We start from the raw sequence: 21,787 nt of genomic DNA on the forward strand, positions 1-21,787 counted from the left end.
CCCGGAAGCTTGCTTTTATGCTTTCAAAAAATATTTGCCGAAAGCCAGGGCCCAAGTGAAATAAATCCTTCCTTTGGAGACGGTTGACTCTCCTGCAAACAATCTTTCCCTCTCCTCCTTTAGCACGACAGGCAAAGAGAACAGTGACAGCTGTTCCCTTGCCACACAGATTTCAAAGGATTTCGATGACTGGGGTTTCTCCCCTGCTCAGCTACCTGTAAAATATGTCATTCTCTTCCTCAAGATCCTCGACTTAGCAGGAGAGGTGAGGGACAAAAATGCAGCGTGTTTTTCCTGCCACTGAGAAGTTACGGAAGTCGTGCGCCACGGACCGCATATGTGAGTGAGTTGAGGCAGCGGGAGATTTTGGCTAATGCGGGCTGAGATGTAACCACAGAATCACAAAATCAAAGACTCATAGAGCTGGAAGGGACTCGAGGGTCATCTAGTCCAACCCCCTACAATGCAGGAATTATCAACTAAAGCATCCATGACAGATGGCCACCCAACCTCTGCTTAAAAACTTCCAAGGAACAAGAGTCCGCAAACTCCCGAGGGAGACCATTCCGCTGTCAAACAGAAGAAGAGAAGAAGAGTTTGGATTTGATATCCCGCTTTTCACTCCCCTTCAGGAGTCTCAAAGCGGCTAACATTCTCCTTTCCCTTCCTCCCCCACAACAAACACTCTGTGAGGTGAGTGGGGCTGAGAGACTTCAGAGAAGTGTGACTGGCCCAAGGTCACCCAGCAGCTGCATGTGGAGGAGCGGGGAAGCAAACCCGGTTCACCAGATTACGAGACTACCGCTCTTAACCACTACACCACACTGGCTCTTACTGTCAGAAAGTTCTTCAGAATCTCCTTTCTTGTAACTTGAAGCCATTGCTTGGGGTCCTACCCTCCAGAGCAGGAGAAAACAAGCTTGCTCCATCTTTCATGTGACAGCCCTTCAGATATCGGAAGATGGCTCTCAGATCTCCTCTCAGTCTCCTCTTTTCCAGGCTAAGCATACCCAGCTCCTTCAACCATTCCTCATCAGGCTGGCTTTCCAGACCCTGGATCGTCTTGGTCGCTCTCCTCTGCACACGTTCCACATTGACACAGACACACAGAGCTCTGGTTCACACACACCCCAAAGTGGTGAAGCTGCAAACTGCTGCTCAGTCACAAAGCTCCCCCGGTGGCCTGGACCCAGCAGAGTCTGTTGGCCCTGACCCATCTCACAGGGCTGTTCTGAGGATAAAATGGGGAGGTGAAGAACAGAGTGCGCCCCCTTGAGTTCCTTGAAGGAATGGCAGAATATAAACATAATGTATAGATCAAAATTATTCAGTCTGTTCTAAAGTAGGGCATCCAACGCATCTTTTAAATTATTTTTTTAAAAGCTTATAGAAGAGGGGGAAGAATAGATCTCCTTTTTGGAGTACACCAGTATATACAACTAGAGATATATGGAAGTGAAGAGAGGACTGAAGACCTGAGAATCACAGAATTGTGGAATTGTAGAGTTAAAGAGACCAGAACAGTCATCTAGCCCACCTCCCGGCAATGCAGGAATCACAACTAAGTTATTGTGGGTTTTTTAAATGCAAAATGCTAGGGGAAGGATGCATTTTTCAGTGGTGAACCCCTTCTCCCCTCTGCTACAACCCTTTCCCTCCAGCTACTCCCCCCTGTTTTTTGGAAGATCTTTGCCAGCAAATCTGTGCCAGGGGGTTGGCTGGAAGTGCGGGATGTGAAACTCAGGAGCAGTCAAGTACAACATTCCTAGAGTGAACATGTTTACACATGGGGAGGAATGTTTGTCCAGCCAGCAGGTAAACTTCCTGTTTCCTTCTGGGCTGGGACAGACTTCCTCTGCATGTGACTAGAGGTGGGCGTGGCCTCACCTGTGCAGGTAACAACAAAAGCACAGGGCAGGGCACTCACCTCTCTCTTTTTTGACTACATGCATCGAAGAAGCAACATCTGCTTAGCCAAAGATGCTCTCTTTTCTTCCAGCCAAGAGAGGACAAAGGGACTGTCTCCTTATGAGATAGTTTCCAGGTGTATGTTACTTTTCTAAGCTAAGTCTGCCTTCTGGGATCTGATTGTGAACAGAATGATATGTGAGTAAACTCTTTTTATACTTTTATAGAAGACTGTGTCATGTCTTATCTTTTATGAGGGAATAAGTGGAAAAATAAGGGACATGGGTGGCGCTGTGGGTTAAACCACAAAGCCTAGGACTTGCCGATCAGAAGGTCGGTGGTTCGAATCCCCATGACGGAGTGAGCTCCTGTTGCTCAGTGCCTGCTCCTGCCAACCTAGCAGTTTGAAAGCACACCAGTGCAAGTAGATAATTAGGTACCGCTCCGGCGGGAAGGTAAACAATGTTTCCGTGTGCTGCTCTGGTTAGCCAGAAGCGGCTTAGTCATGCTGGCCACACGACCCAGAAGCTGTACGCCGGCTCCCTCAGCCAATAAAGCAAGATGAGTGCCGCAACCCCAGAGTCAGCCACGACTGGACCTAATGGTCAGGGGGGCCCTTAACCTTTACCTTTAAGGGGAAAATACCAGAACAGTTATTACAGAGGCTTTCGCGAGCCTGAGCAAACGCATCCGCTGTGAGTTTAAGAAGGGGAATGTTACTCTGCTAAATTGTGAACTTGTTAACACAAGTTGGAAAAGGATATAATCAGACAATATATCCTCTTCTGCATCCCTGAACATTCCCACAGGAAGAAGGGAAAGGCCATAGCTCAGTGCTAGAGCATCCAGCTTGCATGCAGAAAGTTGCATGTTCAATCCTCGTATCTCCAGGTTGGGCTGGCCGCGGCTCCTGCCTGACACCCGGGATAGCTGCTGCCAGTCAGGGTGGACAGTCTTGAGCAAGACGGGCCAATAGTCTGACTCGGTATAAGCCAGCTTCCTATGTCCCTATGCAACGGTTCCATGATGCACTCCACATGCTCCCACACCACGAACATACATCGCCTTCAGATGTAGCTAAATAGCAGCTAACACTGCTACAAGGCTTTAGCAAGCTTTCCATTTGTTTATCTGGAAGGAACTCATCTGCTGTTGCTGGAGCATTACATTTCCATCAAAAGCATGTGCCTCTCCGCGTTTAGATCACTTTCCCGTGTCTACATAATTTAGGGGCATACGCCTAGAGGGGAAAGAAGGGGGGCGGGGGACGTTAACAGCCAGGTTTCAGTTGTAGCTCGAGACACACATCAACACAACCCGGGATTCCAACACTGCTGGAACACAAAGGAACAGGATAAGCTTGAAGTGGGAGGCGGAGGGGAAGAAGGGTACTCTTCTGATATATAGGTAAAGGTAAAGCACACGGAAATGCCATTCACCTTCCTACCATTGATTGCTGTAAAGGTAAAGGGACCCCTGATGATTAGGTCCAGTCGTGACCGACTCTGGCGTTGCGGTGCTCATCTTGCTTTACTGGCTGAGGGAGCCAGCATACAGCTTCCAGGTCATGTGGCCAGCATGACTAAGCCGCTTCTGGTGAACCAGAGCAGCGCACGGGAACGCCATTTATCTTCCCGCCGGAGCGGTACCTATTTATCTACTTGCACTTTGACGTGCTTTCGAACTGCTAGGTTGGCAGTAGCTGGGACCAAGCAACGACAGCTCACCCCGTCGCGGGGATTCAAACCACCGACCTTTTGATTGGCATGTCCTGGGGCCTGTGGTTTAACCAACAGCGCCATCCGCGTCCCAAATTGCTCCCTACTTTCCTCATATAAGCGAATGACTGGCATTTGGAAGTATCAGGCAGAAACCAAGGTGCTGCGTTTAAGACTCTCTTGGTGAGGGTGAGCAAGCCTGCTTCCTGCCCCTGATGCAGTACTCGCCAATGACGTTTCTGCAAGATTGTACCCAGGTGTGTGATGTGCTTGCAAAGGGCCTTTGAACAACAGGCCCCCAGAGATGCAGTGCACCCAGCCAAGAGCCCTTACGATGCAGGATAGTGGCAGACATTCCAGTCGGTAGAGCCTGAGACGCACAATCCCTCGATTGTGGGTTCGAGCCCCACATTGGGCAAAAGATGCCTGTATTGCAGAGGGTTGGACTTGATTACCTCTGTGGTCCCTTCCAACTCTACAATTCTGTGATTTTGCTAGTTTATGCTGTGTATATATCAGAAGATGGGACGCGGGTGGCGCTGTGGGTTAAACCACAGAGCCTAGGACTTGTCGAGCAGAAGGTCGGCGGTTCGAATCCCCGTGACGGGGTGAGCTCCTGTTGCTCGGTCCCAGCTCCTGCCAACCTAGCAGTTCGAAAGCACATCAAAGTGCAGGTAGATAAATAGATACCGCTCCAGCAGGAAGGTAAACAGCATTTCCGTGTGCTGCTCTGGTTCGCCAGAAGCGGCTTAGTCATGCTGGCCACATGACCCGGAAGCTGTACGCCGGCTCCTTCGGCCAATAAAATGAGATGACCGCCACAACCCCAGAGTCGGTCACGAATGGACCTAATGGTCAGGGGTCCCTTTACCTTTAGGGAGCAATTTGGTGGGCGGCATTATTGGAGTGGGTGCAAAGTTGCCCCTTGCTCTTGGGAAGCCCAGCCCTGAATCAAGTTTGCTCTTTGCATAGTTGCATCCTGGGAACTGGGATAAATGGATGGATGGACAAAAAGATGCACCCAGGGCATATCTTCTATGAAACTCATGCAGGGCCCCTAATCCTGCAGGGGCCCCAGAAGCACATTTAAAATGTTGGGGTCTAGTAGATCCCCTTTGAGTGGCATGACTCAAATTAATTAATTGTTTTGTTGTATATATTTCAACAATCCCAAAGTTTGGCAGTCAGTAGCACAGTCGTTCTAAAAGCATGGCAATCTGTTGTGGAACAACCCCATTGAAGAAGATGATGCGGTCCTCTTATCATAAACAAAAATTGGCTTTAAAAGATTGATAAGAGAATTCTCAGTGTATTGCCAGAGAGAACACCTGGTTGTAAATTGTCAGGAAACCTAAGTTATGGTTTTCTCAAGGCCCAACAGTTGGCTTATGGACAATCAGCCAATCGAACAGGTCAAAGCTTTCAAATATTTGGGCCTTATCTTCCAGTCCACGGGGTCATGGGGAGCACACAAAAAATGTGCAAAAGAAAAAGCATCCCAAAGTGCCAAGACTTTGAATCGCTTTTTCCATAGAAAGGGTGGCAAACATATACCATCAGCCCTAGTAGTCTTCCAAGCTAAACTCCTAGCACAACTACTATACAGGGCTCAGATTTGGACTGGTAACCACCTTAGCACTTTGGAAGCTGACGGCTGACAGGGGTTACCCAAACATCATTGCTGGTTGCAAAGGGACCCCCATGACACGTCAAGCTTCAGGGTTCCAAAAAATGTAGGTCCACCACTGGGCACAGCTCTAGTACAACAAACACAGTATGGCAACTGGTGCGCAGGTGGTATAGTGCAAAGGCCTGAAGACTGCCAAGGCAACAAAAGTGGGATACAGCACCCCCACTGCTCACCGCACATAAAGTGGTTGTGCAAGCTCACACCCACCCCATCAGTAATGCAAGGAATGCCAGTGTCAGAAATTGACAGCTGGCTTTGCCCTCCCTGTAGAGTCCCTATAAGTGTGGCACTTCAAATTTCCTTGCAGATGTAATGTGCTTATACAGGGGGAAGAAACCCTGAAGCATTGCATACAATGGACTCTGTTGGGGACAGAGGCTGAACCTGCTCCTTGACCTCTGGTGACCTAAGCCATTGAGGAACAAGCTTGTCTCTCCTGGGTTCTGTTGCTTGGTCACTCTCCGATGTGACGGAGCCAAGTCTGAAGGTTAGGTTGAGAGGCATTGATCTGCAGGGATTTGAAACCAGATCTTCCTCATCTAAGGCCAAGACAGCAACCATGAGCCCAGTTGGATCCCCAGAGGTTGTTGTACTACAGCTCCCATCATCCCTGGCTGCTAGCTAGGCTGGCTGGGGGTGATGGATGTTGTAGTCCAACAGCATCCAGGGACCCACGGATGAAGAACGCCACACTAGGCCTCATTGTCTATCACCTGGGGCAAAATGAAAATAGCCTTTTTTATTCACATGCAGTTAGGTAAAGGGACCACTGACCATTAGGTCCAGTCGTGACCGACTCTGGGGTTGCAGCGCTCATCTCGCTTTATTGGCCGAGGGAGCCGGTGTTTGTCCGCAGACAGCTTCCGGGTCACGTGGCCAGCATGACCAAGCTGCTTCTGGCAAACCAGAGCAGCGCACAGAAACACAGTTTACCTTCCCGCCAGAGTGATAGCTATTTATCTACTTGCACTTTGTTGTGCTTTCAAACTGCTAGGTTGGCAGGAGCAGGGACCGAGCAACGGGAGCTCACCCCATCGCAGGGATTCGAACCGCCGTCCTTCTGATCAGCAAGTCCTAGGCTCTGTGGTTTAACCCACAGCGCCACCCGCGTCCCATTCACATGCAGTTAATAAGAGTCTAAATATCTTTTCAAGGGCTGTAATGGTGCACATGGTCAAACTGCTTAAAATCTCTTTGCTTTCTACAGGGTTCAAGAAGCCCAACTGTGCACAGGACCACAACCAAGGGGGTGGCAAACTTTTGTCACCTCCAGACTCTGAGTGGCCACCTTTATCATCAAGCAATAGAAATTGCATATGACCAAAATCCCATGGTTTTGTGTGGGATTCAAAGAGCTTAACTCTACGCAGAATCGCAAGCCAGGGAAGGATGCTAAGCTTGCCAGCTGTAGACTGATAAAGGTCCAGCACCTCCAAGAATAGAACAAGCATGGGAAGTCTACCAAGTGCTGCTGCTTCTCAGCACTTGATGGAGAGAGTTAGACCTCTTGGATTCTCAACTCAAGACCAGGTGCCATCTTGGGGGATCTGTGCTTGGAAACCCAGCAGAGGGCTACCTGGCCCTGACAAAATCCAGAGAAGTTTGGGGAACACATTACACAGCATTCAGGGTTGCTAGATGATTAATGTCAGTGGAACTGGGACCCTCGGTCAATGCAAACAGGCTTTGCTTAGCTATGACCATAACACACCAAAGTATCTACAAAGTAAATTATGCCTGTGGTGTTTTTTTCAGGGCGGGTGGAGCTTATCATTTTGCCTTTAGAGTGAGAACATAAATGCACACTGGGGGGAAAGTACATAAATGTTTATACCATGTAATTAACTAGAGCACATTGCAATCAAAGTTAAGTCTCATTGACTTCAATGAGAAAGTTAAATACATTTTTTAAAAAATCCATTTAAAGCAACGAGAATTTGAAATACAAGCTGGGTCATTCTCGTAGTATATGGCACTGTGTATCATCTTCATGTTTTCCCAATGGTAATAATTCTTATAGAGTAGCCAAGCAACCATGCTTTGACCCTGAAACTCTTCCCCAACCATAGGAACCAACTCCTAGGGGTTGAGGTCCCTTTGCCCCCACCAATAAAATATTTGAGGAGGTCACCCCAAAAAAAGTTGATGGACATTGCTATTCAAATGGTATAGATGAGCCCCGTCATGTGGTCAGTTATGTGGTGTGGGGCTTCCCTGCCCCTCCCAATATTTTATTCAAGCTGGCACCCTTGCCCCCAACCCTGCCATTCCAACATGTGCCCGAGTTGATTATGGCCATTCGCTGGCAAGGAGAAAAGCACTCATCATATGCTCGGTGGCACCTGCTTTCAGCTAGCTATAAATCACCTGTTCCTAAACTGTGCTTTGGCATTGAATGAGCCCTCTCTCAAATGAAGTCCTTGATTTTCAGGATATATTGAGAAAATATGACAATAGAGAAACATGCAAGCTGTAAACACACTGTCTTCTCTTCCTGATGATGAATTATTAGTCAGATGAAAGATGGAGATACAGGATGGAGATGGATAGAGAGGCAGAAAATGGTCCGGCGCGATACAGCATTATAGCTCAACTTGTCTTCATGTACTAAGCCATAAGCTCACTGAGAGGCCTTCAGCAAATCATTCAACACAACGGGTTTTTTTTATTATTATTCTGTAAAGAAACCCCCCTGGAGAGATTCGCAAGACACCAAAGAAACATCAGCCTCTCTTTCTGCCTCCAAATCCCTCCTCAAAAGTCTGCCCCTCCACGAAATCTGTGGCTTAACCCTTTAATCCTCCTCTGCAACTGAAACAAAGCTGAAATAGATGTCCCCAGACCTGGTTAACTTCATCTCCCTTTCCAACTTTCCCTTTGCTGTTTCCCTCACTTTCAAAATTTTATATTGCAGCCTCCTTGGGGCAGGGACCTGGCTTATTATTATTATTATTATTATTATTATTATTATTAATTATGTTTCCCTGGGAAAAAAGGTCGTATGCACTGCTCACACCTTATGAACAAGCACAGAATCAACTGTAATACAATGGAATGCCAGATCAGTTTGGACTTCGCAGGAAGAGAGTCAAAGGAAGAGCAGACAGATCTCAAACTTCTATTACACAGACCATCCTTGACAATTCCAACATGCAGCCTGCATTGCACTGTGACATTCTGGTCCCCGGCTACTCCCAACACGGATTGCTTTTTAAACAAACAAAAAAACCCTCAAAAAACGGGCTACCCATATTGCCACCTCCTCCTCCTGCTTTCTCTGCATCTCACCTCTCCATCTGTAAAATGGGCACATCAGCGTCCTGCATCATAGGGTTGCTAGGACAATGACTGAGAGAGCACCATAGGTACGGCAGGAATGATTTGAGGAGGAGATTGGTAAATGGGCATTGGCCAACAGCTAGCCCCTTTCCCTCTTCCAAACCCCCCCCCCTTAAAGCTGGTCGTCTCCCATGTGTGATGTTGCAGCCCGAACCGAAAAAGAACCCCGCAGGACCTCAGAGACTGACCCGTTTCTAATGCCGACGGAAGCCTACAAACATCAAACGCCCGAGCTCTGGTGAGAGTCACTTCGCACGGGCAACACATGAGTGTGTGCAACCACGGCCACCTAAACCCAGAGCCTGTCAAACCTAAACTGTGGCACCCACCCTCCGCTTTAATTCCAGAACAAGAGATGGAAAGGCTCGGCGCTGTCTGAGAACACCAGCCTGGGAGCCTTCCTGTGGCTGTTCCCGGGTCAGCGGTGTCCGCACCTGTCCGAAGCCAGTTCTGCTTATTCCCAGGGCACGGTTGAGCCAGGGATGGTGCAAAAGAGACGCCAGGATCGAACCGCTGGCACACGTGGAGCTTCGTCCACGCACCCCGCACTGATATCAGCTTTTGAGGGGAGTCCGAAACCCAGGAAAACAATATATCTGGGCAAACCAAACCCATACACCTGCTGCCAAAAGGTGAGGATGGGAGATTGGTGGAGAGACAAGCGCCTTTCCTTTCTCCTCTCTCTCTCCCCTAGAAAAGTTCATTCCCTGAAATAGACAAGATAGCATAGGGCGGAAGGAGAAAGAAGATGTAACATTTGCAAAGTCCGGTCGTCTCTTACGGGGCCAGCAATGCCAGCGAAAAGGTACCAACCCGCCTGGTGCTAGTTTCTCCAGCGGGCTCTGCCAAGGCAGCTGAGGAGGGATGGGTGTCGGAAGTTGGGAAGGGGTTTGGGGAGGCTGGAGAGAGCTCTTCGCACCTCTAAATGATCCAAGGCCCAAAGCTATGGTCGGTGTCCACTGAAAGGTGGGAAAAGAAGGGGCGAAAAAAACCTAGCAATTTGGAGCACTTTTCGCAAGGTGCCCACAACCTCGGCTCTGCTTTCCTTGAACACCTGCCTGCCATCCTCAGCGAAACTTGTCTACTTAGAAGATCGGGGGTGGGCTTGGGTGGTTGGTGGCGGCGGAAGGGGGCTTGTTCAATAGTTGTCTTACACACAGGCTGGCACAAAGTCCTCGCAAGCCAGACGCCAACCTCCGTGTCACGTCTTAACGCGCGAGCGCTGCTGATACCCAAGAGCATTTCTCTCTCTCTCTCTCCATCTCCCTCCAATATAAAGGCAACCCTCGTATAGTTCATTCATTCTGAAGCCAAACTCGCTGAGCTCCGTGGATAACCCACGCTAGTTTTTCGCACGTTTTTAACCCGCGAACCCCAGTCTTCCTTTGGAGAGCAGTCCAGGAGGGCTGTTCCACAGTCGACTCTCCCCTCCTTCCTTTCCTTTTAAGTTCGGTTCAGCACCTCTGCCAACCCCATCCAGGCGCGGGAGGCGAGGGCAGGGTGTGTAAGGAAGGCGAAAAAGACTTCCCCTTCTCTTCGCCCCACTCCCCTCCCCATCGCCCCACTCCACAGACAGGATCGTTCTTCCACCCCATCACCGCCCTATCAGGGCAGGTGCATGGGCTCTGGCCGACCCAAACGCCTTGGCGCGAAGGAAAGGGGGCGATTTCGGGGGCGGGGGGCGGGATGGGAGATGGGGAGTTCCGTACCTGGAAAGGCTGATGATGATATCCCCCCCCCCACCTCCCCGCCGTCCTCCTTGCTTCTCTCCTCCCCACACACGTTTCCTCAGCACAGGCGCCGCATTGACACTGCAGATGGTGTCTCGGTGTGTGTGTATGTGTGTGTGTATGTATGTATGTGTGTGTAATATATATATATATATATATATATATATCTCACATACATTCTGAGTGTGTGTCTGGCTTCCTTTCTCTCCATCCCTTGCATGCATTGAATCCATGCATTTATTTGCCCAAAAAAGGAGCCTTAAAAAAAAAGCAGATTAAAAAAATAATAATACTGTATGCTTTTACCTCTGCACTGGTCCAGCTGGCGCTTTTCCTCTCCAGCTCTCTGTCCAAGGTATTTGCAACACCTCCTCCAGGAATCAGCCAGCAGGTGGAGAGGAATCGGCTACTGGGCTTGCAACAAACACCCTCCTCCAAATATATGTGTGTTTTTTAAAAGCAAAAAAAAAGGTGGAGGAACCAAGCTTCTTCTTCTTTTCCTTCTTCTTCCGTGCCCCCCTCCCCGCCTGCCCGCCCGACCCGGCGGCTCGCTCCCAGCCGGGCACGGGGCTGGATCCCGCGGCGCCCCCGGGTGCCCGTCTCACTCTGGCATCTCCGCAGCGCCTGGCTCTGCTTCTCCGCCTCCGCCTCCTCCTCCGTGCCCGCCCGAGAGAGGAGCGCCCACTGCGGCGACTGCCTCTGCCACCGCCGCCGCTGCCGCCGCTGCCTCCTCCGGAAAGCTCCCGCTCCGCTCGGCTCGCCTGCTTCCCTCCTCGCCCGGGAGGCGGCGGATCGTCGGCTGCAGCCCGACGCTCAGAGCTCCACCCTGCATGCACGAGACCCGGCGGGCTGCAGGTTTTCCTTTGCACAAGATAAAAAAAAACCCCACGCTGGCAAAAAATAAATAGAGATTTCTCTTTCAAGGGAAAAATCCCTGCTTAGCAACGAACCGGCCACTCGCCCCGTTGGCAAAGCGCATCAAAGGGCGCGCGGAGGCTGCGGCTGCGGCTTCCCTTGCAAAGGGAGCTCCCGGCGGAGTCTCGGGCTGGCTGCTGCTGCTGCTGCTGCTTCGCCGCCGCCCCCCTCCGGGCTCATGGCTTTTCTGCAACCGCCCTGGGGGGTGTTTTTTGGGTGGTGCTGGGGTTCAGGAAGAGGCAACGGGAGGGGGGGAGGTGCCGGTCCAGGCGAGCGAGCGGCAGCAGAGGCTGCAGGAAAGGTCCAAGGGGTTTCTGCTGTTGGTGGGTGCTTGGCTTGCGCGCCTCTCCGCCGGCCAGCTGGGCGGAAAGTTTGCCGGAGCTGCGGGAGGCGCTGCAGCCGCTGTCTGTTGGCGAGGAGGCGCCGGGCGCTGCGGCGGGTCTCGCTGCTTCTGCCGCCGCCGCTGCCGCCTCTTCGCCACTGAGGCTCTGGCGCTGGCGCTGCGTCCTCGCGCGCTCGCTTCCTACTCACTACTGACATCTAGGATCTCCAAGCTGATTGGGCTAATTGCGCGAGCTCGTTGCCAGCTACGGCCGGGAGGCGGGGGGCGCTGGGGTGGGTGGGGGTGAGGGTGGGGGCTTGGGGAGAGGGAGAAGATCTTCCAGCCAGCAAAGGCTGGCGACGCACATGCTGCTGCTGAATGCGCGCTGGTGGCTGGATCGTCGGCTGGGGCAGGACCCCCAAAGGTCATCCAGGCCGACCCTCTGCGACGCAGGGGTCGCAGCTGAAGAAGCCCTGGCACTCCGGCAGGGAAGGGGGCACTCAAGCTCTGCTTGAGATGGATGGAGAGGCCGCCCCCTTGCGAAGGGGGTTCGTTCCGCGGCGGAGTGGTTCTTGTTCTGTAACACTCTCTCGCACAAAAAGTAGTCGGTGGGTTTTCCATTGAGTCATGACAGCTCTTTGGAACCGCTAAGTTCAGGCGCAGTGTAAATCTGAATGGCAGCGGCTGAGGCAAAGAAAGCGCAGATCTTCCCACGTGTGGGTTCTTTGGAAACATTGGCTTGCCCCTCCTTGGAAACAGAATTCCAAAAGGGGTGGGTAAGGAGTCCAATCCAGCAGCATTCTCTTATGAATTAAAAAGTGGGCTTTTTCTAATTCAACTGTAGAGGAATATGCAAACTTTTGAGCCACACCGGAGTCTTCTTCACATGGGGGGGGCATCCTTCCCGGTGAAGAGTTCTGTGAAACCTGAAAGCTCTCATCTACACTCATATGGATAGGACCAAGAAGTGCTGCTTCTGTAATCTGCTATCAGGCAAGTTCCTCTGGACAGCTCCTCCAAGGCCAACTTTTAGGTGGAGACTTTCAGTTTGGGACTTTACAGATCAGTAGCTGAGTACAGTACAGTAGACACTCGGGTTGCGAACGTGATCCATGCAAGAAGCATGTTCGCAACCCGCAGTGTTTGCAACCCGTGATGGGTTGCAATTCAGCATTTCTGAGCATGCGCAAAGCGCGATTTAGTGCTTCTTGTGGGATGTAAACACAGGAGCAGTCAATGACAACATTCCTAGAGTGTACATGTTAGAACATGGGGAGGGATGTCTGTCCAGCAAGCAGGTAAACTTCCTGGGGGCGGACTTCCTCCGCATGTGACCAGAGGTGGGTGTGGCCTCACCTGTGCAGGTAATGACAAAAGCACAGGGCAGGCAGCCACTCTCTCTCTCTGCCATTTTCTTTCGATGAGGAAACATCTAAGGATGCCCTCTTGGCTCCCAGCCAAGAGAGGAGATAAGGACTATCTTGCTACAAGATAGATTCTAAATGTATGTAACCTTTTTAAGCCTGTCTGCCTTCTGAGATCATATTGTGAACAGAACGTGAGTAAACTCTTTTATACTTTTATAAAGACTGTGCTGTGTCTTGTATTTTAAGAGGGAACAAAGGGGAAATTACCAGAGTAATTATTATAGAGGTTATAGCGAACCTGTGCACACGTTACCGTTGCAAACTTAAAGGGGAATGTCTATAAACTCTGCTGATATTTTGGGAACTTGTTAGCACAAGTTGGATAAGGATATAATTAGTCAATATATCCTCTCCTGCACCCCAGAACATTCCCACACTTCTGCACATGCACAAGCGCCGAAACCCAGAAGTAACCAGTTCCAGTACTTCCGGGTTCAGCGTGGTGCGCAACCTGAAATCGCACAACCCGAAGCGTCTGTAACCCAAGGTGTGTCTGTATAAGTAAATGACACATAGAACCAATAGGGTTGCTTCTGATAACCCTGGTAGATTAGGGAGATGCCATCTGTGGACATACTTTGCCTTGATTTCACCAAGGTCACCTAAATCCATGGGTGAAGGTCGCATAGACTATGATCTTGGGTGGCATGCAGCAAGGGCTCAGTCCTTCCAAACTGTCTTGAACCTCCAAGCATTTGGGTGTGACATATACATGCAAACAAGCAAACTGCCCTGTTTATGAGCTTCTCAGCAGCATCCAGCTGGCCATAGGAAACAAAGGGTGCCCTTTGGAGGGCTTTACTAACATCGTTAAATAAGATGAGTGGCCTACCTGGATAGGAGACCATCTCAGAGCCCTGTACGCTGGCGTAAGGCAAGGCATAAATGCCATGCATCAAATCATAGCACATGTGGCCATTCCCTTAGTGGAGAACTGATGGCGCTTTTCTTTTCTGTTTTGGAAGCAACTTGAACAAATAAAGATTTTCTTGTGTAACAAAAAAGTACCTATAACTTTTTAGGCAGAGAGTGGTCCTCATATCTGAGGAGGCCAGTGTCCCATTGGGATTGGTGGAGCAGAAGTCAGGGAGAGCAGCCATAGGTGGAGCCAGAGCCAATAGCAGAGTGTTGTCCCGACAGAGTCAGGACCCCCTGACTGGCTGTAAGTAAGACATCGGGCAGGTGAGAGTTGGTTGATGGCAGGTTGAGGCTGGGGTTGCAATGCTCCATTTGCCTCCACTGCTACAGGCAGATGACACCTGCCTTTCCCCAGTCCCTACGCACAGATTTCCAAAGCACCACCCACACCGTTCCATTACCATTCCTCTCCACAGTGGCAGCACGCTTCATATTTTGCAACAGCATTAGGTAACACATGAACACACTTGCCTGTCTGACCCTATCCAGAAAGGTGGAAGAGAAACAAAGTCTGATCCACACACAAAACAGTTAAGCCGGTGGGCAGGTTTAAGCAGGTTTATTGTACAAAACCAGTACGAGCTCAAGCATCTATCTGAGTGCTGCAGTTTGGACCAGTCCATTAAAGTCAAGGAGACAAGACTGATTTAAAGACGACGGCTTCCAGATTTGTTGGTTTTGGGGTCACAATAAGGGAAGTATCTGGATTTTGGAGACCCCTGGGTATAGGGCGGTATATAAATTCAACAACAACAACAACAGAAAGGAGGATTAATTTTGATTTTAATATTTGCAAGCCCTTTCTGCATTCTGGACTAAGCTCCTGGCTTACCAATGGTGGGCTCATTTCTCAGGCCTGACCACACTAATTCAGTTCTCTTTTGGTGCAAAAGTTACTGGATTTAACAGGTGGGGTCTACAATTTTAGGGGGTTAGAACTGTTGACAAATGGAAGCTTATCTGGAAAGAGGATAATCCTGTCACCACAACTTTGGCAGAAGATGGGTCCCCTGTACCCATCTCTCATTAATTTTTATTTTATTTTAATTACAATGCTGAATTGGATGATTACGGAGGCTTTGAATGGAGTGTGATTGTTTGTGGATGGCAGCCATCTAGAGACCAGGGGTTTATATGCCTTAAGAGGCAGTCAGAGGTACCCTGGAAGGATGTCCTACACCATGGGTAGGCAAACTAAGGCCTGGCGGCCGAATCCGGCCCAATCACCTTCTAAATCCAGCCCGTGGACAGTCCAGGAATCAGCGTGTTTTTACATGAGTAGAATGTGTCCTTTTATTTAAAGTGCATCTCTGGGTTATTTGTGGGGCCTGCCTGGTGTTTTTACATGAGTAGAATGTGTGCTTTTATTTAAAATGCATCTCTGAGTTATTTGTGGGGCATAGGAATTTGTTCTCCCCCCCAAAAAAAAAATATAGTCTGGCCCCCCCACAAGGTCTGAGGGACAGTGGACTGGCCCCCTGCTGAAAAAGTTTGCTGACCCCTGTTCTACACCTTCCCCTAGCAATATGTTGGGTTTAGTTCCTTCCTTCAATGTGTCCTTGCTTTCATATAAAGCAAAGAACTTGATTTTCTCTGCGAATTTTAATCATATTGTCCAAACGTGCAATCAGTACCATACTATTCCCACCTGCTATTTTCTCTCATATATTTTTTTCTCTCTCATTCACACACACACACACACACACACACACACTTTTCAAAATATAATAAAAAACAGAAAATGAGAAATAAGAAGGAAAATGAATAAGAAAGCAAGCAAGCAAAGAGATAAGAATAATAACAGAATAAAGAGAAAGAGATAAGTAAAAGTGACTTCCATCCATCTACCTGTCAATTGTGTCTGCAAGCATTCCTCAAAACAGTCCAATGTTCAACCCAGAGTAATATCCAGTTATTCCTCCCTCCTTTTCCAAGAAGTCCAAAAGAGGTTCTCCAATTATTGTTATATGTAAAGATCAGCCACAATCTTCCTACCACCTGCTATTTTCTCCAGCTGAGATCAAGAATGTAACAAAGTCAACTTCATATTGTTGAAGTCCTGAATGCAAGAGCACTGCTGGATCTCACCAAAGGCCCATCTAGTCAAGAATCCTGTTTCCCAAGGTGACCAGATGTACACCTCCCAGACGTGGGTGGAAATGTAATTATCCTTTGAATGTTGTACTTCCCTGGATTTTGTGAAGTGGCTCCCAGCTCAAAAAAATTAAAAATTAAATAAAACTGTGCAAAGACATTTACATGCAAAATACATATACAAATGCAAATGTTGAGAAAAACAAACATTTAAACATTTTGTGATAAAGAGCAGTATTCAACTTAGCTTTACTGAGAGTAAACCCATTGAAATAAACGGACCTAACTTAGTCACAATTTAATCAGAATAAAACTTAGGTATGTTTTTAAATATGTAGTTAACCATTTTCATACAGATTTTTTAAAAATATGGCCAGCTAATTTGGAAATGGAATGGAAAAGATTTATGAATAAACATATGTGAAGCTGGAAATAGACTGATCTATCCATCCCTAGTATATAACCATTGTGACTTGGGGGCATTTGACAGCCTTCTCTTCCTCCATGAATTTGACTAATCCCCCTGTAAAGCCATCTAGGTTGATGCCCATCACTACATACTGTGGTAGCAAAACACAAAGTTTAACTGTGCAGCGAGTGAAGAAGTACTTCCCTTTTCTTGTCCTGGCAGTCCTACCATACATCTTCATTGGACTACCCCAGGTCAGGGACGGCCCTACCATTAGGCAGAGTTTTACCTTTTACCTCGGGCAGGAGATACTGGGAGGCAGGGAGCGAGCAGAACTGAGTGTGCCACATAAAGGATGTGGGGAATTCAATTCAGTTTGCATGTAAAGATAGTGAACAGAGCAGAGTATTCCTTGCTTAACAGTAGCCAGAGTCAACTGTAATCGGTTTGTTTTCATTCCTACTTGTACAATGGTTTCCCGCTTATGTGGACTGAATGGTATGGACCATCCTTCCAAATGGTTTGCCATGAACTCTTGACTGTTGGCAAGAGTGGAGCAAATTATGTGCAAAAGTCACACTATTCATTAAAGGCTGGCTGGCCATTAATAACAGTATCAAAATAGCACTCTCTGAGCATTTAGAGAGGCTCACATCCAGCCTGCCAGCCCTCTAAGAAACGCTTGACCTAATACCAGGCTTTCTTTTTCTTTCATTTAGTAGGAAGAAATGCTGCTTTGCTCTCCAGGAGAGAATTTTAGGAATAAAGAAAATGTGCTTGTTTTTAAAAAATGAATTGCCTGGGAGTAAGCCCAATTTGAATCCCCGCAACAGGGTGAGCCCCATTGCTCGGTCCCTGCTCCTGCCAACCTAGCAGTTCGAAAGCACACCAGTGCAAGTAGATAAATAGGTACTGCTCCGGTGGGAAGGTAAACAGCGTTTCCATGCGCTGCTATGGTTTTGGTGTTCCGTTGCGCCAGAAGCGGCTTAGTCATGCTGGCCACATGACCCGGAAAACTGTTTGCGGACAAACGCCAGCTCCCTTGGACTGTAAAGCGAGATGAGCGCCACAACCCCAAAGTCGTCCACGACTGAACTTAACTGTCAGGGGTCCTTTGCCTTTTTTTTTTTTAAAGCCCAATTTAAGTCAGAGTAAACACACTTAGAATTCCAGTTTTCTATTTTGCTGCATTTACGAAGGGATTAATGTAGAAAATCTGTTCTGAGGAGTTTTCTTTTAAAGCTACACTGAATTCAAAAATCCGTGTGGATTTTTCAACAAATAACTGCGGGCCAAAGCTGTCAGGAGCCTGCTAAGGCTTTTTATTGAAGAAAACCCATGCGAGGTTTCAGACGCATCTTCCTTTATGATGGGAATTATTCCCAAAACAGTCTCTTTGGAGGGGGGGGGGAAATGTTGATGTCCGAATGAGACCTTGGCATTTGACTTGCCATGTAATTCTTCAACAAGCTCAGCTTTGCAATTCAGGTTTAAATCTTTGTAATGCCGTCTTTTCATGCGACAGAATGTGGATGGTTGGGGGGGGGGAATCAATCCCAGTCTTGTTTGCAATAATACATTCGTTCCTTTGTATTATTTTTTTTTTAAGAAAACAAATATTACCCTTTCCTTGAAGCAAGTATTATCTCTCCAGTAGATGATGTTCATTTCTGCGTGTGTGCCTCTGATGACTGAGGCATTTTACATTTCCTGATGGATGGATGAGAGCCTCAAAGCCTCTCATTTTTTTAATATTGCTATTTGATTTTCCAAAGGTGGCGTATAAAACGCGCTTATTATTCTTTTATCTCCTGACTCCCACATGCAGCCATTTGTTTTCATTCACAGAAATGAATGCCATGTGCAAAAAACCAAAGAGTAATAAACACTCGGCAAACTGAGGAGGGAAGGAGGGGAAGACCGGGAGATACAATGGGCAGGTGACTCACCTCTCCAGGCAGATGCTGTTCCAAGGCAGCTCTGCGTTATTAAATGTCTGGTCTTAATTCCAAGCATAGACTCCCCCCCCCCTCCTGGAACATTTGATATCCCCTCCCCTCCAAACTCGGCAATAATTCAATTAGAAAACACACTATGGACCCAGCTTGCCTTTTGCATCCCGATAAAAGCAGAAGAAAATAAAAATTCGCACTTAGCATGTTGAGATTCCTCTGGCATGATGGTGAAGTTTAGGTGCTTGGGGGGGGGAAAGGATTTTTAAATGGCTTGGGGGGGCTGTTTCACACACTACACTGTAGCAAACTTGGGTTAAGAAAACAAGAAGAGTTTGCTGAATGAGGCCAACGCCCACCTAATCCTGTTCTCACAGTGGCCAGTCCAGTGGCGTAGCGTGGGGGGTGCAGGGGGGGCCGGCCGCACCGGGCGCAATATCTGGGGGTTAGGGTTAGGGGCGCAAATCCATGGGTTAGGGGGCGCAAATTACTTGCCTTGCCCCGGGTGCTGACAACCCATGCTATGCCACTGGGCCAGTCAGATGCCCGAGGTCAAGCAGAAGGCAGGATCTGGGCACCAGAGCCCTCCTGTGGTTTCCAGCAACTGGTGTTCAGAAACATTCCTGCCTCCATCTGCACAGGCAGAGAATAATAATAATAATAATAATAATAATAATAATAATAATAATAATAATAAAATTTACCCCACCTTTCCTGGTTCAAAAACCGGGCTCAGGGTGGCCAACAACAAATTTAAAACACTTTAAATCACATAATTATAAAAAGCATAAAATTAATAATAATAATAATAATAATAATAATAATAATAATAATAATAATAATTTATTTGGTTTCCCTAGCCACTCTGGGCAGCTTCCAACAAAACACCAAAATACAATAACCCATCAAACATTAAAAGCTTCCCTAAACAGGGCTGCCTTCAGATGTCTTCTAAAAGTTTGGTAGTTATTTTTCTCTTTGACATCTGGCAGGAGGGCGTTCCACTGGGCAGGTGCCACTACTGAGAAGGCCCTCTTGCTAGTTCCCTGTAACTTTGCTTCTCATAGTGAGGGAACCACCAGAAGGCCCTCGGCGCTGGACCTCAGTGTCCGGGCAGAACAATGGAGGTGGAGACGCTCCTTCAGGTATACAGTATAAAAACATGAAGGGCAATAACATTCAAAAATCAATTAGCTAATCGCCAGGGCTAGCTGGCTGAATTGGTCCTACCTGGGCCAGCGAGGAGGCCAGGGGAGAATTAGCTGTGGGGTCTCAGAGTGGGTGATCTTCATAAAAAGGGGAGGGAAGAGAAGGGAAATAAAAGATCAGGCTGAATTCAAATGAAAGGCCAGGCGGAATAGCTCTGTCTTACAGGCCCTGCGGAAGGAAGTTAAATCCTGCAGGGCCCTGGTCTCATGGGACAGAGCATTCCACCAGGTTGGAGCCATCACTGAGAAGGCCCTGGCCCTGGTGGAGGATAGTCTGACTTCCTTAGGGCCTGGGACCTCTAAACTATGGTTATTCATGGACCTTAAGGTCCTCTGCGGGGCAGACCAGGAGAGGCAGTCCCATAGATACGAGGGCCCTAAGCGCAACGTGGCTAATAGCCATTGGAAGCCCTCTCCTCCTTGAATTTGCCGAATCCTCTTTCAAAGCCAAGTTGGTGGCCATCGCTGCCTCTATGGAGCGAGTCCCATGGCTTAATTCTTGAGTGTGCACTTGATTGCAAAGGCAGAGAGAGATCATCGAAGCACAGTGTCGGAAGGGGCCACGAGGGTCATCTAGCCCAACCCCTTGCGATGCTGGGATTTATTGCCCAACGTGGGATTTGAACGTAGAACCCTGACATTAAAAGTCTCATGCTCTACCGACTGAGCTATGTCTGGCCCCATCACAGCTTGCTTTTTGACTGGCCGTGCTGCTTCTCTAACATTGCTGCAAGTAACTATTTTGTTTTATTGTTCTAAATGAGCAATGGTAAAGTGCCTTGGTTGCATTGATAGAAAAGTGAGGCAGAAATGCTGGGTGGGGCAGAAAAATAGGTAAGTAGATCCCATCTGCATTTACACTTATCTGGGACCAGGTATGTCTAAATGCAGAGGGGATCTACTTACCCATTTCTCTGCCCCACTGGGACCAGGTATGACAAACCTAGACAGCATCTTAAAAAGCAGAGACATCACCTTGCCAACAAAGGTCCGTACAGTAAAAGCTATGGTTTTCCCAGTAGTGATGCATGGAAGTGAGAGCTGGACCATACATAAAGAAGGCTGATCACCGAAGAATTGATGCTTTTGAATTCTGGTGCTGGAGGAGACTCTTGAGAGTCCCATGGACTGCAGGAAGATCAAACCTATCCATTCTGAAGGAAATCAGCCCTGAGTGCTCACTGGAAGGACAGATTGTGCAGCTGAGGCTCCAAGACTTTGGCCACCTCATGAGAAGAGAAGACTCCCTGGAAAAGACCCTGATGTTGGGAAAGATGGAGGGCACAAGGAGAAGGGGACGACAGAGGACAAGATGGTTGGACAGTGTTCTCAATGTGACCAGCATGAGTCTGACCAAACTGTGGGAGGCAGTGGAACACAGAAGTGCCTGGCGTGCTCTGGTCCATGGGGTCACAAAGAGTCGGACATGACTAAACAACTAAACAACAGCAACACGGGACCAGGTATTGATGGTGGGGGAGGCTTCTGGTTCGTCAACCTTTCCAAAGCAATCCGTGAGCTAAAAACCAGCTGCCCTTTGAAATCCACAGCTCTTTGAATTTTGTGAAGCAGTTACCCTGCCAAAACCTGCACACAACAAAAGAAGTGTGTATTTCTAAAAAAAATGAGCCTTATTAGGGGAGATTGGTTGCAAATTGCATACCTTAGGAGAAGTGCACACACAAAAAATGCCTATCATTTTTCATGATTTTTTTGATGAAGGAAATTGAAGCAGAAACGTGGCAAACTGGACTTCAAGGCTAAAGTCGACAGAATGCATCCATTTCTGCCTGAAAGCTGCCCCACTGAACTCAATGCAACTTATTTGTAGCAGACAAGTATAGTGTTGCATAGTTCAGCAGCTCTTTTGAAAGGGAAGTATAGCCATGTTGCCAGGAGAATTCAGACATGCGCTGTTTTTGCAGCAAATTGCAGCTGGGGGGGGCAGTTTTCAGTGTGCAAATTGGCATGGGGAAAGGGTTAAGTTTTCCTCACCCTCACACCACATTCCTAATCCAGCTCATGGAATCCCATGGATGCTTTTTTCTAAAGAAAGTAGTATGGACCATTTTAAGTCTGCTACAGTGGTACCTCGGGTTAAGAACTTAATTCGTTCTGGAGGTCCATTCTTAACCTGAAACTGTTCTTAACCTGAGG

General features: G+C 48.2%; 1 protein-coding gene across 1 annotated transcript in view; it reads right to left on the minus strand.

Moving 5' to 3' along the window:
* The window catches only part of PLXNA4 (plexin A4), a 604,081-nt gene extending 592,298 nt beyond the window's left edge, over positions 1–11,783 (minus strand). Inside the window, exon 1 of the mRNA XM_082238689.1 lies at positions 10,692–11,783. The gene's annotated coding sequence lies outside the window, so the exon portion shown is untranslated. The remainder of the gene's footprint in view (positions 1–10,691) is intronic.
* Positions 11,784–21,787: the final 10,004 nt, after the last annotated feature.

This window comes from Podarcis vaucheri (genome assembly GCF_965113315.1).
Source record: "Podarcis vaucheri genome assembly, chromosome: 10".
Classification (NCBI taxonomy): Eukaryota; Metazoa; Chordata; class Lepidosauria; order Squamata; family Lacertidae; genus Podarcis; species Podarcis vaucheri.